Genomic DNA, 14,553 nt, shown 5'->3' with positions numbered 1-14,553 from the left:
TCAAAGTCAACACATTTTTACAGTCTTTTTTGAGGATGTGTCTGGTCCAGCTTGAAGAAATTCCTCAGGTGTAGATATGGTTTTATATGTGGATTCCCCAATGTTGGGGCACTTTAAGATTCAGCTGGAAAGGATGCCCAGGCGTGCTGTCTAGACTGTGCTTTTGCCAAGCAAGGTTGAACCAGGTCCTTAATGTCCCCTTCCATCATGGCATTTATGATTCTATGATTCTGCAATTTGCTAGCTAAATTGGACAAAAAGGTGATGTTCTCAAGGCTGAAGATCTACATTTTGTTTTTCCTTGAGGTAAGCAATCTCCGTCAGAAAATATGTTTTTCACTCACAGAAGCAAACAAATATTCTACATGAAACTTATGCATGAATTAAGCTAAGAAAGCACCCTCCTGTGAGTACAGCAGCCTGCTAGAAGTCCTGAGTAAGCAGCACTAGAAATCTATTACTTCATGAGGCTGAAAAAGATTTGCTTAATATTTTTAGCCCGGTTGACAGTTTTGCTAACCTCTCTCCCTTTTTCATGCAAATGTTTTTCAACAGCAAGTATATAGAAGCAGAGTGGTAAAGGAGCAGGGAAATTTGGGAGGAGCACGTGAAACTGGCAATGCAGGAGCTGAGACCTATCATGAAATACCAACTCTGCAGCCTGATCTCCATCTGCTCTCTAGTGGATGCCCACACAGGGAGGCTTCAAAGTTCCCCTGTCTACAAACAAATCTGATCTCCTCTGGGCTGCACACACATATTTCATACATACTGCCAGCACACAGTCCATCTCAGTGCATTCAGCTGGGAGCCCTGGCCCCTAAACATAGGAACTCTGACCCCTAAACGTGGCTGAGAGGAGCCCACGTGTTGCAGACACGCACCTCAGTGGTGCCTCTGAGCACCAGATCCGTGGTGCCTTTTGTGTCAAACTCCAAAGGGCCCAGGTGCCACTCAGGATAACTGGCTTCATTTCAGTGTAATGCTGAGATCTAGTCATAAAATAGGAGTATGAGCTCTTTATTTGTTCTCGACTGCTGATTTCAGGCATTCACTGAGGGATAACCATCCCAGAAGGTGATAGGTGGTTATTTAATCAGCCTTTTTCTCATTGTTCCAAAAGAGATTTTTTCCTATAAGTTTCCAGATAAAGGTGAAGCCATGGCCACTGAGAATTACAGATTATAGAAAGGTCAGGCTGCAGGAACACTCCCACCTGCATGCCCTGAATCCTACGCAAAGTATTTCCTGAGCCTAAAAAGCAGGAAGAATGGTAAAGACTCACTGCAATGGAAATTTTCAATATGTGTTAAACTACCAGGTGTTGAGGGAGGTTTAGGTGATGGGACTGGAGAAAAGCATTATTTGTGGGGAAGTGATGTCATAACTGGAAAAATCATCCCTGTCCCTTCCTTTGTGCTGAGGTCCAGCCTTGCAGCGAGATCAGTGCTGGAAGGGGCTGTGCCAGGGGGCTGGGATGTTTCCACTGTGAAACTTCTCTGAGATCCAGCTAGAGGACATTCCAGCAGTGCTAGGGCAGGGGACAGATTGATGAAAAGCATGTGAATTTGTGTGATATTTGCTATTTTCTGGCAGATAGGGCTGTTGGATGATTCAGCTGTGCATAAACCTCTGTCTCCTCCCTGCTGTAACATCAAATTAGCTTCACTTCTCCTCTCTCCCTTCCTGCGCCGCTCACTTGGATGGAGGTTAGCTGACCTGGCATCCTTTATTCATGAAAGAAGCCCTGAAATATATGTACATTTGTTCTATGTTCATGGGGTTAATTTAGTTTTGGCAAAAAGTGCAGAGAAGCAGCCCTGAAGATAAAAATCCTGTATTTTCCTTCCCAGAAACAGACGGTGTTGTCCATGCTGCAGTTGCTGTCCTGCAGAATTTCTCCTGCCTTGTCTCGAACACCACAGGGAATTTCAGCTGCTCATACAGTCCTTGGCTTTACTGAGATCAGGATAACAGTGCCAGCCTGATATGCTAGCCTGATAGATTTTACAGCTTTCCCTACCTCCTCCTAGCTATAAATTGGATTGGGGGAACCAAATTTTTTTCTCTGAGGAACCACAGAGAATCACAGTTGGTGACTGATGTCATCCTGTTCTCACTACCCAGCTGTAACTCATGGGCAGAAGATTTGTTGGCCTCAGCAATTAAAAGGTGGTTTAAAAACTGGTTATCTATCCCTCTTGTAGCAGGAAGTATGTCCAGTTTAATTGTGAAACTTAACACCGTCAGAAAACTCCTGTTTATCCCACATGAGCTATTACAGAACCTCTGAGAAAGAAACTGCATTTGTCACTGGGGAATAATAAGTCTTATTTATAGAATAGCCCATGCATGAAATCCTCTGGGCAACTAACAAAATACAGTCTGGCTTTAAAAAAAACAACAAGTAAAGTCTGAAAAAACATCTCCATGTAGTCCAATAAATGCCAAGAGGGGTGAAATAGTTTCTTAATGTTTTTAGACCAAATGTGGTCAGCACTAAATGAGTGTCAAATGGATTTTTAACAGACATTTTCTGGAGTTGCATGGCTATCCTCCTCCAAACAGTTGGTAGCTGTGTGGCATGATCAGAAAAAGAGAGAATACAGCTGAAAAGGTGACAATGTCTTGACCTTCAGCTCATCAGAGCAGCCCTTCTGTCGCTCAGAAACTTTCATCTAAAACTACTGAAAAAACTAATCTAGAGATGGCTTTGCTGAACACCAAGTGACATTAATTCTACTCTCAGATGTGGCAAATTAGGAGAAAAGGCTTTCTGTTTAAAATATTTCCTCGTTAAGTCCTGAGGTCCCATCCCAAGGGAGGAAATTTGGGGTTTTCCCTTCAATTCATGTGAACAGGGAGGTCCCCATTCTCTGAAGGGGCTGAAGTCATGAGGGAAGCTGAGGGCTGCTGTGCCACCCATGAAGATCCCTGGTGTCAGGGGTGGGTGTCACTGAGCATTAGACAGACACAACACTGGGGAAAAAGTGTGAGAAAGGACAATAATATCCAGACCCTATTTACTCCTGGCTGGAATATGTGTGAAGATCTAGGGAAGAGACTGGAGACCAGAGCCAGAGCTGCTCTCCATGCCAAGGTTCTCATCTCTACTTGCTTTTTAAGGCGAATAAGAGCGAACTCAGGATGCTATCAAAAATCCGATGATAATTAATGCAGGTACAATACATCTCTTAATATCTTCCTTCCAACCACATTTCCTGTATGTTGCAGCTTTTATTTTAATTATTGCATTCCAAATGACTTGCCTTTCAGTCAGCAAGACCAAAAGATCTTGAAAGACCCCAGAAGTAATTTATGAGCAATTATCTGATTTTCATTTTTAGCAGTCTGTACTGTTCTGCTTTCTGTCACCTTGGAATATTCTTCGCCACAGTGTAGATAATTTAACTAATAGGAGGGACACCCATTTAAAAGGGGGCTTTCAAATGACAGGCCCTGCTGAGCCTGCTGACACTGGTGCTGGTAGTTGGAATTATTATGGTGATTCTCAGCATTTTCATTAATCTCTTCTGCATTCTCTGGGGTTTTTGAGTTGAAATTTGCCAGGCAAGGTCTTAGCAAAGTAACAACTTTTATTCTCTTTCCTTAGGGCCTTTTTTCCTATTGTGATAGTCTATTAAATAAGTTAAAAGTAGTTCACAAAACTACAAATGAAGATGGTGACAACAGGCTGAAGGCATATATAGGGAGAGCAATGACTGTCTGCTGGAGCAGTGAATTCCCCCTTTCTCATACTCTTCACCTGAGCATCTGGGTCGAGGAGGGTGATGGAGTGGCAGTGTGTTGGGAGAGAGGAATGAAATGCATGCAAAGAGCCCTGTGAGGGCTGTCAGATGTGGTTCCCCCACCTGGCAGGACATGCAGAATAGGATGCAGAGCACTCACCTTCCCTCTGCTTGTCCAGGCACAGCTGAGGTGTCCTCCAGATTGAGTTGGAGGGTGGGGCATGATAGATTGTCAGTGGGGCAGCACAGTCACATCCATTGTTCACTCTCTCTGTCCACCAAGTGGCCACTAAGTGCAGGAAATTGTCTGGTCTGATGATGCTTGACCAGTCCTGAGAGGCCCGGGAGCTCATGGAAGAGCTGGTGGAACCAAAGCTCTTATATTCCTGAAGCACAAGGGTTCCAAAGGGTTCCCCCTTGGACAGAGAGCCCCATAGAGGTGGCAGAACCCAGGTACCTCTTGTGACCAGCTGGAGAGAGGGTGCCCACACCTCTTGCAAACCAAGGGAACCAGAGATGCCGTGCCAAAAGGAGCATTTCCTTATTCTGGTCACTAACAGAAATAATCTGTTTTTATCTCCCTTGGGTTCAATTTGCCTGTTGAGACTGCTGGTGATTCACAAGACAAGAAAATTCCACTTTTTGCCCGTACACCGCTGACTGCAGGAGGTCCCATTTTTGTGTGGAGCACTTGGGCTCTAGCACAATCCAAATCACAAATAACATTTTTGTGTTTATCTTGCCTTCCCTTTGATCTTTTCCACACTGTGATTGCGGATAGATTCAGCTAGCTTAGAAACAAATATTTATTGCAGCTATGCTCTTCCACAAATAGAAATGGTATACTTTTAATCAGAAAAATTTTTGATTTTTTTTTAAAGTGTGTATCTGGAAGCTAAAGGGCAGGAAAGCACAAGCATTTAGAAAGGCACAGGATGTAGGCACGTGCATGTGTTCCATGTCTGCACTAGTGCTGAGCTGAGCACAAATACGACTGCTGTTCTCAGCAAACATCAGAGTCTTTAGACATTCAAACATTCAGCATGCAGAGGAAGAAAAGGCATGGCAGCTACCAGCTAACTGGGTGGTTTTGTTTTATTTCTCTCTCTATTCCTCTTGGACACACTTAGAGGGGATGGCTCAGAGGATTCGAACTTCCTTGCTTGCTTGTAGGGAAAAAAAAAGCATCACTGCATTGGGAACCCAACTTCTCTACCCAAGTGGGAAGTCACAGATGCAACACATCAGTAGGTAAGAGAAATGCTTGCCTTGCTCCCACCCTGGCACATCAGAAGTGAAACCTAGGTCAAATCTTTTCATGTGTTGCTCATAGTTTCTTTAAAATAGTGTTTCCACTGATGCACACCAACGTGATGAACATTTTTTTTATGTATTATTAATGCATTTCTTTGTACCACGTTCCAAAAAAAAAAGTTTTGATTTATTCCACACCTTAAGCCCAAAGAGACAAACTAGTGAGATGGCAGCAGGCTGCCTCTTTCTTTCTCCGAGATTTGAAAACTGAACTTAAAAGTCTGGAATTATACTCAGATGCATTCCACTCTTGTAATATTAACATTTTTTTTATTACCTGAACTATTTTCCCTGTCTCCCTTGACTCCCACAGCAGGGACTCTCATATTATTTCCTGCAGTGTTCCACCCCCACTTTCAGAGACCTGGATTTGAGGAGCTGCCCTACCGTTTATCAAAGCTTTTCCCTTGGTCATCAGAGAGAGTCTTGTCTGGTTTGGGCTCTATGAAATTGTCTGCTTCTACTTTTTTCCTTGCTTTTTCTTCCTCTTCTTTGTATCGAGTTATCTGTTCACAGCTGAGTAATCTCAGTAGAACTGCGGGGATGGAGATCTTCTTGCCTCACGTCAAAGATACAGAACCTTTTTCAGCTGAGCCAGGGATTGGCGATACAGACAGGTATTTATAAGTGCTCACACAAAGTAGGCATGAGGTGTCCTCTGTGGCAGTTCCTGTGCAATATTGTATTGATCATATATACCTCTGACCTCCTTTTCTGCCCTCTAACCATACAGTTCACCTCCTCCAAGGCTAACTACTTTCAGTCTTCTTTACTGCTTGGTGCCTCTCAAGCAGCAACCATCTTTCTGGGAAAAACAAAAGAAAATAAAACCCAAACAACAGGCACACAAATCAGAAAATGAAGGTCTTTGTTTCTTTTCTTCAAGATGTAGGATTTTCTCCCAAACCAGGGATGTAAATATATCCATTCCTAGGTGAGCTGACATGTTTAAAGCTCAGTGGATTGCAAAGCATATTAAATCATCAATGTATGTATCCCACAGAGATTTGGGAAGCATTTGTTTGACAAAAAAGAAAAAAACAAAACAAACTTCTAATATTGAGGTAGGTTGTGAGATAATAGATTTGAAATTGCCAGTGTTGTTGTACAGAGAAAAATCAAATATCATTTCTCAGTGAAACTACTGCTACTAAATTTGTTGATGGAGTCCATCATCAGTAAATATTTTAAGGATACAGTATTAGTTTAGGTGATCCAACTGCAGCATGGTGTGATATGACTCTGAGCAAATGTTTTGGTTAAACTTGCTAGGGGGCTAAATTCTTTGTGAGCTTTCAGCTCTCCTGTTGGTGATCTTTTTCTCACAACGCAAAAGCTCTCCCCTGCCTGCGCTTTACTTCTGAAGCTCTTTAGAAACATTTCTTCCTGCAAGCCTTTCTGTGGTGCAGGGAGTTCACACTGGTAGAAATTTTCAGCTGTCCCTAGCCTCTGTCCATTTGTGTGATGGTCCCCTGCGTGGGAGCTTCTCAGAATAGAAATGAGTCTCTCCTTCCTGAGAGTTTGGAAATCATCTAGCCCAAATCAGCACCTGTGATAAAGATGCTGACACCAGTATTGCGGCTGGCTATTACTTATTTATGTTCTTGTAAAAGGGTAATGGAGTGCTCTCACCTAATATTAATAGAAATATATTTCACAGCAACTATATATGTTTATATGTATGTGAGTACAGATAATGGGAACATTATAAACTTCACTAATCAGTTCCTCGAATATTCGCTTGAACAGAAATTTAAATCTACTTTATCTGTATTTGTTTTTCAGTTATTTGGGGGAAGAAAATATAAATTTCCCCACAAAACATCATTGCCACATTTTCCTTTAAAAATATATATTTAGAGAGAGAGAGAAAAGATCCCTCTTCTGCTGTGTTTTTATGTTGCAGCCCTTTCCGAGCCTGGGCACTTGTGAGGAAGATAATCACTTTCTGTGGCTACTCTAGGTGACAACTGCAATCACAAAACACTGATGTTTGCTTGAGATCCTGAGATACAGGCAGAAAGCAAATCTGGAATGCTAAATGAAATGCAAAGAAACAAAAGCTCATTCTAAGAGTAACACTTGATCTGCTAACCCGACAGTGAAAAGGAAACCCATATGAGCTATATACACCAAACCAAGATTTACCAGCCTGCCTCAACGCACCCTTACCACAGGGGTGTAGGAGACTGTTTTGCTCATGGTTAAAGAGCACAAAATCTGTAAGGTATTAGTTTTGTAAACATAAAAAGTGGGCAATTCTATAGAATAATTTCTACACACTTTTTCCCCACTTCTTTTTTTCTGACAGCATAACTCTGCCCATACTGTGCTGAAAGAAGGGTTTTCACAGATTTGTGATGTTATCTGTTGAATCTATATTTATGAGTTTCATGATGTTTCTGTAATAATAAGATCATTAACATCTTTTTTACTTAGTATGGGGCAGTAAGGCAATCAATGCATGAAACTCACCCACCTGTAACAGTGGCTGGTTCATTAGCCAGGGACTGCTGTAAAGACTGGGGTGAACATTAAGGAGCATGCCTTTATTTTTAGCAGGCACTCGATATTCTATGCAAATCCAGCATGAGAAGGGGGAGTGGATTTCTCATTGGCAAAGAATCCTTCCCAGAATGGCCTCATTCAAACACTTTATACCTTTTCTTTCTAGTCCTGCACCCTAAGGTGCTGGTGAAAAAGCATGAAAAGTGCAGAGAGGGTTTTTTGGTGAAACTGGTCCTCTATTTTTAGTGTTGTCCCCTGAGTGTGGTTCTACCAACAGCTGTGCCCATTTAATGCTTTGTCTAGTCCCCATTTTTGGCAATTACCTCACAAGAACATAATGTTGGGTTCTTTCAAAAGCCTCACACAGTCTTCAGACACACCTCGCTCATGTTGAGTTCTGCTCTGTACTTAGCATCTCTTTTCCTTTCAAGTGAGACCAGGTTAGATGGGGAGGCAGTTCTCAAAACCTTTTGAGAATCCCCAACCTTGGTGACACCCAGATTCCTTGGTGGACACTGAGGGGCCTCACCATTGATGCGTGGTGTAAAAGGCCCCGAGTTCAGCCCTTGAATCCCACCCTGTCACTGTGCGGGGCGGTCGCACACTGATGGCACAGCACTGAAAATGTTGCTTTGACAAGGACAGGTTGTGAAAATATTCAGTCCTTAAGCTTTAATTAATCAGATTTAAAGTCCACTTGCACAACTGAAGAGCTTGCAACAGCATGTGAAAGAGACAGCTATGGAAAATGCCATCATTAGGAGTATTTCCATAGTGTCTATGGCTCTCCATCAGCAGGCAGACATCCCAAAGCAATGCACACAGTGTTTTCAAATTAATATAAAGTGTATATGAGTGGCCTTTGTAAGTTTGCTGTATATTCAAGGGAAGCTCAAACTGAGGCTCTGACCTGAATTTGGAATTGAGTGGTCCTTTCAGTTAAGTAAAAGCTCATTTTTCATGACAAGAATCCATTTATTAGGTGAACCAAAAACCCCATAAGCAGACAGTTTTAGGATTTCAAAGTGCCTTCATACAGGTTCTAGGAAACAACTTGCAAAACATGCAGGAATTTATACAGAGATGTTTAATAAATCAAAGAGACACTTACAACAATGAACATCACTCAGTTTAGGTGATTAGTTCTTTACAGTCATTAGGATTGGAGACCAGAGTGTGTGGACTAGTCTCTTTTTATAGATGATTGATGGGATGAGAGAGATCAGAAACAATATTGTAGACAACAGATGAACAGAGAATATTAAAAAAGCAATGGGGGGAGGATTGAAGCCCTGCTGAAAGATTAAAGAATAGAAAGAAGTACAAATGAGCAAATCAATTATTGTGTGAAGATTTCTAGCATGTTGTTTAATTCATATTGGCCTGTTCTATATTTAGTTTCCTCACAGTTTCTTTTTTTATTGATGTTTCTTTTAGTTCCCTCTCTGGAATCTGATTCTAAGATGCATCATTGAATCATCCTTTGAGGGGAAATGTTACAAAATGAGACCCAATCTAGCAAACATTTTCTGACATGAGCTGTCTTGCCTTAACTAAGCAAAATTCAATGATGCTGTTTCAGAGTATGAAAATCACTCAAAGAAGCAAAAAAGTTTGGAAATATGGGCTGTGGAGGGGGTACATCTGCTTGGGGAGGAAAGGGCAGAGAAGGAAGGGGAAGGGGTAACTTCAGACGTGCTTTTTCCTTCCTCTGGAATTTACTTGAGCATGCAGTATATGGGGCAGGTTGCTGGAAGGATGGACCCAAAAATGTACAGAGCAAAGGGGATTTAAGTGCAGCGTCTCTCTGTCAGACCTCCTTGCTGGATGCAACGTCAGGAGCTGGGCAGCTCCAGCATGGGAACATCCACTAAGGAGCAGCTTCAGGGGCCAGGGAAAATGGGTTTTCCAGCTTCTTCTCCTGCCTGAAGCCTCTTTTTCCAAAGCATTTTGTACATGGTGTGAAAGTTCCTTCCCTCAAGGGGGTTTTTTGCTTCAGTTTTTGGGGTCCCACTCAGGCACCATGGTAAAGGGAAAAGGTAAAATAAATACACGTTTAAAAAATCATATACTGTTACAGCAGACCACAGACTTTAAAATAATGTAACCCTATTGCTTCACTGTCTTCAACATGTCACTAAAGAGCTGAGATCAGGCTGTTCAGGAATCAGTTCCACTTTGGAGCACATTTGCATTAAGTTTAACAATAAATTATTCTGTTTTGCAATGCCTGGCTTAGGAGTGATTATAACATCACTGTAATTACCCATACCAGCACCTCCACAATCAAAATTTGCAGTGAAAGCTTAGGGGCCTCTCTAAACCTACTGTATGAAAAGTGCTGCTTTGCACACAAAATACCGACTTTTTCCCAAAAAGTTCTTTTTAACAACAGCCAAAAGGATTCACTGATATCTTTCTTGTGAAGCGTTTCATAGGAACATCAAGGTTTGATTGCAATGAGAACAGAAATTACAGAGTGGAAAAGGGAAAAAAAGAGATTTGGTAGGCTCTTGGTCAAAAAAAGAACTGGTTGAAGAGGACTAGAGGGAAGCAGAAAAACAGTGCTGAATGCAGTGAACTAGGGGGAAGAAGAATGGTTGAAGCTTTCAGAGGAAGGTAAGGATGAGTTAAGTGGAAACAGGACACAAAATCCCTTAGGATCTGCTCACAGTTCCAGTGACTAACTTACAAGCTATTAGCACCACAGTTATTGATGTGGTACTCACATTTAACATTGCTGTTCCAGAGAAAACTTTCTCATCCCAGAAAGTCTGATAAAAACCATAATCAGTTTTACTTGTGGTTGCCACTGCTACTTGCAGAAAAGTACAAACCATGCTGTGTTGCTTGTTACAAGTTTCAGAATCTGAAATTTAAAAAATATTTGTTTTACTCCAACTATGTTAAAAATGAGCTTGAATAATGGAACAGTATCTACAAAAAAATTGCTTTTCAGAAAGAAAATCCAGGTCAAACTATAGATCTGAGATGATGGAACATAAAGAGGAATTTTGACCTGGGGAAGCTGAGGTTGAAATTAGTCAACATCTTAATGTTCAAGATAAATATGACATAAGGCTACTCATGTCACCACTTCCACACGGGAGAACAAGAGGCTAAGGCAGGGTCTACCACCATGAACATCCTTTCAGCTGACCATTCAGATGAACAATTCGTCAATATGCAGTAATGACCATTAGATAATAAATGAAAATTTAAAATCTGTTTTATATAATTATTTAGTGTGTTGCTCAAGGAAATGTAAACATTTTAGGAGAATGAAATATTTGTATAGTTCTTACTGAAGTAAGATTCTTTGGCTCTGTCAGAACTGCATAGCTGTGCTCATAACACTTGTGCATCATTGCACCTGAAGGTACTTGTCTCTGTTATTTCAGTCATTCAGACAAATAATTGAACAACATACTAAATCATTCTGCCAAAGAACTGCCAGATATTTGGTATGTGTATTACTGTATGATCACCTGTTGGAGTCCTCTCCTGAAAACAAATGATGACTCAATGAAAAATGTGTGACTCCTCTTTAAAGTAATAACACAACAGCAAATGGGAAGAAAAAATAATTTTTAAAATTGCAGAAATTATTACTTAATTATGCATTTTGGAGGCATGTCTTGGGGTTTCTTTAAATCAGGTGTTTCCTAATTTGTGATTGCCTCTAAATGCATGCAAAATATCATGGGGGTCATATTCTATTACATCTTTGTTTGTGCGAGTTCCCTTGGATTAATGTTCCTGCTCTCCACTTTGTCTGGAAAACGACCAACGGGGCCTGTGGAGGAGGTGTTTGGCAACTGGAGCAGAGAGACTATATTAGCTCTACCTCTGCAGTCTAAAAATATCTCTGTTTTAGGATGGTAGGACAGAATATGGCCCTTGGGATTTATAGCCTAGGCAGGTTAAGTGAGAGCTGTGCACATTAAATGCAGACTTTGAGGTAGGCCATCGCAACTTTCCTAAAATGATGTTACCCTACGGTCAGATTTTGTTTGTTTTTAATACTCTGCAAATTTACTACAGGGGCTTTGATGCATGTTTTTCAGCTTGAAAGCAAAACTGTCTTCCTTCATCCACCACTTTACAATTCTAATGCTTTTAGCAGGCAACTCCAAGACACAGAAATGGGCTCAGAAAGCAGCACAGCTAACAAGAATATCTGGAACTGTTGTAGGAAAGATGTAAAAGAACACCCAAAAGGCCAGAAGAGGACTGAAAATCTTTTAGCCAGGTGTCTGTCAGTCTTTGACTGAGCACTTGGACAAAGCTCCACCGTGGCAGGTTGGTCTTCAAAGTGGTGTTTATGCACCTTCAGAGGAAGAGTTTGGTACCAAATCAGTGTCAGAGAGGGGCTGCTGGTCCTGGTGTGCATCCCTGAGGTGGCATTGCCTCTCTCTCCAAACAGCTCAGCTTCTTGCACCAGCTTTGAGCTTGCATAAAGCCTTTGATGAGTTACTTCTGGGTTGCAGCAGGGTGGATGAGGGAAGAGCCCTCTTGCATGTCCAACAGAACTTTCTGCTGCCTGCACTTATTCTGCTTTTTGTTTGTTTGATTGTCTTGAAATTTTTTACTGTGCTTTTGATCTGAGCCCAAGAATTGAAACCATCACTGGGAATGTGCTCCTAGAGAGAATTACGAAACAAAATGCAACCACAACACTTTAAATGTTGATTTAAGGCATGTCTAGACCTCATGCTGGCTTTCTGCACCAAGATGAATTTCTCATAGAGACTACCCCTCCTCCACTTCCCAGATTTTATATTAAAGTCAATTCCCTATACTCTCTCACAACTCCAGCCCTTCTGTATAAAGAGGAATAATAGGGCTTCTGCTTTCTCATTTTCATTTGCAGTTTGAAGAGGGCTTGTATTAAATGCAAGTAGAGGGAACATTAAGAGGAAGCACGAACATGTGTAGGGTTTTTCAGTTGTTAGGTTGATTAAAGAAAGCCACAAAATGGTAGCCATGGAAAAGACCAAAGTCAAAGCATCCATGCATATTCCATGGCATTGCTATTGACTCTGAAGATGTTCTTACCCTTGAAGGGCCTGGCTTGTGCTCTTGTGGGCTGATGCCAGCAAGTATTTCTAGAACTTCTGCCTTTGTTAGAGTCACATAGTAGATGTTTTTATCTTGCTTTTACCTTTGGGATTGTCTCTCTTCCCCCACAGCTGTGGTGATTTGTTTATTCTGGTGTTAATAACTAGATCTGCAGTTAGTGAGTCCAACAGCATAATAATCCACACACACACGACACATAGGGGTAGATCCAGCACAGAATATTCATTTGTGTTGGAGGATGGAGAAGAGTTATCATCCAGGAAGGGCTCAAAATGCTTCCCAGAATCAGAATTCAAGTCATCTGTACAGTGGCAGAAAAATATCCAAGTATAATATTTTTTCAGTGGAAATTGCCATTTCAGGGGAAAAAAAGGACAAAGTAGTGCTTCTGCTGTTTATTTTGGCAACCAAAGCTGCTCAAGCATTATAGAGTATAATACTTAGTAGTAATTCCAAATAAATCATTTGAGAATACAGTCTTTTAGGTTATTCTTTTCCTTCATTTATAATAGACATCACAGCTAGGACAGGGCATGTCTTTTGCCTGGAGCTGCTCATTAATATAGGAAAAAATAGTGAGCCAGAAGAGTTTATTATCTAAACAGACAGGACACAGTGAAAGTAGAGAAATTACTAGCCACATTGTTGTGATGGGAATGAAGGAATATTGAGAGTAAATGATTTGTTCAAGGCAGTATTGACAGTGATGCAGAAAACCCCCAGCCCACCACAGTTCTGATCCAGTACTTGAAATTTTTGTTTTCATCTATTTATTCTCAATTTAAAAGGATTTGATGGCATTTATCTACTCTTTTTCCCTCTATGTTTATTGTTTGAAGATACCTGAATTGTCACAGAGAGATGTTTCATGTCTGATGTGCAAGCCATGATCACTAGGATGGGCTTGGATGTGTAGGGTATGGCCAATTCCCAAAAAAGAGAACACCTGTACCCAAGTCCTGCACCACCTTTGAAGCCTTTTGCCATGCACAGCAATATACTTTGTGCATTCCCATGCCCAGAGGGGGTTGGCCATATCCTCATGGACAAGGAAAGCAAGATGGTGCATGAGGGCTCACAACTTCAAAATATCAAAATAGTTCCAAAGCCTCTTTTCAGTTTCTTGAAGCTTCCTGCCGACAAAATATTTTCATATATAGGAAAGTGAAAGAAGGACTTCCACTTGGTCAAAATTCTGGTATAAACGTCAGTCCATCTCCTAAAACCAGAAGAAGTTGCAGAGAGGTTTGCCTTCCCATTGGGTCTGACATGAGGACCACTTTGCCATGGTCAGGGGGTGGAATGAAATGGATCCACTGGACATTCTCACTGGTCAAAATCCTCCTGGGAACAAAGAGAGACCAGCAACCTTGTCTCTTGCATCTTATTGTGTAGATTTATGTGGTATAAAAAGACCATGAGCATTGTGCTAGCTCTCTGCACATAGCAGGATTTCACTCAGCAGCTTGAGAAGGTCAATCAAGTATTAAATAGCACCCATGATAACACGGTAAGATCAGTAGGTGCCATGTAACATTTCTTACATATCATGAGCTGTGCACAAGGGCATATCTAAGTAAAATGCATAGGAAATAGCATCACACAAATATGATCTACATTTTTTTCTTGATCAAAGAGGCTGAGGGAAAAAATAATTAAAAAGTAAAAGCCTTATGCAATGAGATTTAAAAGAAAACTTTGGAGGCTGACAAGATGCATCTGGCACAACTTCAAAGTCCATCAAAGTACATATAATCAATGTTTGTCAATAGCAGTTTTGCATCCTTTAATTTATCTTTCATGGATATAAAGCATGATGTTATTAGGATCCAGTCCATACCTTAATTCTGTTTGAGATTTGATGAATCAGGGCTCTATTAAAATTCAGTGCAAATCAGCT

The sequence above is a fragment of the Corvus moneduloides genome, chromosome 8, assembly GCF_009650955.1.
Source record: "Corvus moneduloides isolate bCorMon1 chromosome 8, bCorMon1.pri, whole genome shotgun sequence".
NCBI lineage: Eukaryota > Metazoa > Chordata > Aves > Passeriformes > Corvidae > Corvus > Corvus moneduloides.
Note: the sequence above shows the minus strand (reverse complement) of the source record.